The sequence below is a fragment of the Mobula hypostoma genome, chromosome 12 (assembly GCF_963921235.1).
Source record: "Mobula hypostoma chromosome 12, sMobHyp1.1, whole genome shotgun sequence".
Taxonomy (NCBI): domain Eukaryota; kingdom Metazoa; phylum Chordata; class Chondrichthyes; order Myliobatiformes; family Myliobatidae; genus Mobula; species Mobula hypostoma.
The window spans coordinates 130,001-133,755 of NC_086108.1; positions in this window are offsets into that span (position 1 = coordinate 130,001).

The window sequence follows — 3,755 nt, forward strand, 5'->3', positions numbered from 1 at the left end:
GGGGCAGAGCCGACCTTCACAGGCTTCCGACGGCAATTGGTTAACCGGCGTGGCGCCGAGGGCACGCGACTGGGTCGGCGGGCGGCCCTCCGGTAGTGCCGCCGTCGATCGGCCGCCTCGGTCGGCAGGAGGGCCCCGAAGTCGCCCTCATTCTGACTTCCGAGTCGGGACTTAGATTACTTTCGACTTCAGCCAAGGTCTCGGATCTGCGGCGGGACCTCCGGTTGTCCCTCCGAAAATGCCGCCACTCGGCCGGCACGGCCCTCCGAATACGTCCCCTTACTGGCTTCCGCCTCGGGACTTTGTCAGAAATTCATACCGGCAAGGTTTCCATTCGGCGGCCGGAGCACCGGTAGTCATACGGAAAATGCCGCCCCTCGGCCGGCATGGGCCTGCGAATAGGTCCCGCTGACAGACTTCCGCAATTGGGAATTTGTCCGAAAATCCATACGGGCGATCTTCGGAATCGTGCGGAAAAGCTGCCGCGTGGCCCGGGTTAACCAACTGGGGAGGCCCGTGCCATCTACCGAATACTTCAACAACTCGTGAAAACGGCCTCCCCATATATATCTGCAGGAACCCCGCCAATGCCCCCGTACAGAAATTGCATGTGTCAAAAGGGCGGCCGAATCTGACCCCGGCGGCCGAGCCTCTGGAACTCCGGGTCGGCTTCGGCCGGCAAATCCGACCCCCATCCAGACTTCCGGAGCGGACTTGGTTAACGAATTGCCACCGGGCAAATGGTTAACCGCAGTTCTTGGAGGCTCGTTACCCAAGCCGTCCCCAGCCGGTGCGACAAGTTAACAATCAGCAGGCGGGCAATTCGTTAACCGACCGGGACCGGGCAATTCGTTAACCACCCCGGCCCTGCCAATTCGTTAACCAACCGACACCGGGCAATTCGTTAACCACCCCGGCCCTGCCAATTCGTTAACCAACCGACACCGGGCAATTCGTTAACCAACCTGGCCCGGACAATTCGTTAACCACCCCGGCCCTGCCAATTCGTTAACCAACCTGGCCCTGGCAATTCGTTAACCAACCGGGATTGGACAATTCGTTAACCACCCTGGCCCTGCCAATTCGTTAACCATCTGGGAACGGACAATGGACTACCTAACCCTGTCCTGGCAATTAGTGCATCAACTCGACCGGACAATTCGTTAACCATGCTGCCTCTGGCAATTCGTTAACCAACCATGCCCGGACAATTCGTTAACCATCCCGGCCCTGGCAATTCGTGAACCAACCCGGCCCGGGCAATTCGTTAACCAAGCTGCCTCTGGCAATTCGTTAACCAACCCGGCCCGGACAATTCGTTAACCAAGCTGCATCTTGCAATTCGTTAACCTACCCGGCCATGGCAATTCGTTAACCAAGCTGCCTCTGCCAATTCGTTAACCAACCTGGCCCGGGCAATTCGTTAACCAAATCGGCCCGGCCCGGGCAATTCGCTAACCAACCGGGATTGGACAATTCGGTAACCGCTCTGGCCCTGCCAATTCGTTAAGCATCTGAGAACGGACAATGGACTACCCAACCCTGTCCTGGCAATTCGTGCACCAACTCGACCGGACAATTCGTTAACCAAGCTGCATCTTGCAATTCGTTAACCTACCCGGCCATGGCAATTCGTTAACCAAGCTGCCTCTGGCAATTCGTTAACCAACCTGGCCCGGACAATTCGTGAACCATCCCGGCCCTGGCAATTCGTTAACCAACCCGGTCCGGGCAATTCGTTAACCAACCCGGCCCGGACAATTCGTTAACCATCCCGGCCCTGCCAATTCGTTAACCAACCTGGCCCGGGCAATTCTTTAACCAACCCGGCCCGGGCAATTCGTTAACCAACCTGGCCCGGACGATTCGTTAACCAAATCGGCCCGGCCCGGGCAATTCGCTAACCAACCCGGATTGGACAATTCGGTAACCGCTCTGGCCCTGCCAATTCGTTAAGCATCTGAGAACGGACAATGGACTACCCAACCCTGTCCTGGCAATTAGTGCATCAACTCGACCGGACAATTCGTTAACCAAGCTGCTTCTGGCAATTCGTTAACCAACCATGCCCGGACAATTCGTTAACCATCCCGGCCCTGGCAATTCGTTAACCAACCCGGCCCGGGCAATTCGTTAACCAAGCTGCCTCTGGCAATTCGTTAACCAACCCGGCCCGGACAATTCGTTAACCAAGCTGCATCTTGCAATTCGTTAACCAAGCTGCCTCTGCCAATTCGTTAACCAACCTGGCCCGGGCAATTCGTTAACCAAATCGGCCCGGCCCGGGCAATTCGCTAACCAACCGGGAGTGGACAATTCGGTAACCGCTCTGGCCCTGCCAATTCGTTAAGCATCTGAGAACGGACAATGGACTACCCAACCCTGTCCTGGCAATTCGTGCACCAACTCGACCGGACAATTCGTTAACCAAGCTGCATCTTGCAATTCGTTAACCTACCCGGCCATGGCAATTCGTTAACCAAGCTGCCTCTGGCAATTGGCAATTCGTTAACCAACCTGGCCCGGACAATTCGTTAACCATCCGGGCCCTGGCAATTAGTGCATCAACTCGACCGGACAATTCGTTAACCAAGCTGCTTCTGGCAATTCGTTAACCAACCATGCCCGGACAATTCGTTAACCATCCGGGCCCTGGCAATTCGTTAACCAACCCGGCCCGGGCAATTCGTTAACCAACCCGGCCCGGACAATTCGTTAACCAGCCCGGCCCGGGCAATTCGTTAACCAACCTGGCCCGGGCAATTCTTTAACCAACCCGGCCCGGGCAATTCGTTAACCAACCTGGCCCGGACGATTCGTTAACCACCCCGGCCCTGCCAATTCGTTAACCAACCTGGCCCTGGCACTTCGTTAACCAACCGGGATTGGACAATTCGTTAACCACCCCGGCCCTGCCAATTCGGGAACCAACCTGGCCCTGGCAATTCGTTAACCAACCGGGATTGGACAATTCGTTAACCACCCCGGCCCTGCCAATTCGTTAACCAACCTGGCCCTGGCACTTCGTTAACCAACCGGGATTGGACAATTCGTTAACCACCCCGGCCCTGCCAATTCGGGAACCAACCTGGCCCTGGCAATTCGTTAACCAACCGGGATTGGACAATTCGCAAACCACCCCGGCCCTGCCAATTCGTTAACCAACCTGGCCCTGGCAATTCGTTAACCAACCGGGATTGGACAATTCGTTAACCACCCCGGCCCTGCCAATTCGTTAACCAACACGGCCCGGCACGGGCAATTCGCTAACCAACCGGGATTGGACAACTCGGTAACCGCCCTGGCCCTGCCAATTCGTTAACCATCTGGGACCGGACAATGGACTACCTAACCCTGTCCTGGCAATTAGTGCATCAACTCGACCGGACAATTCGTTAACCAAGCTGCCTCTGGCAATTCGTTAACCAACCCGGCCCGGACAATTCGTTAACCAAGCTGCATCTTGCAATTCGTTAACCTACCCGGCCATGGCAATTCGTTAACCAAGCTGCCTCTGGCAATTCGTTAACCAACCTGGCCCGGACAATTCGTGAACCATCCCGGCCCTGGCAATTCGTTAACCAACCCGGCCCCGGGCAATTCGTTAACCAACCCGGCCCGGACAATTCGTTAACCATCCCGGCCCTGCCAATTCGTTAACCAACCTGGCCCGGGCAATTCGTTAACCAAATCGGCCCGGCCCGGGCAATTCGCTAACCAACCGGGATTGGACAATTCGGTAACCGCTCTGGCCC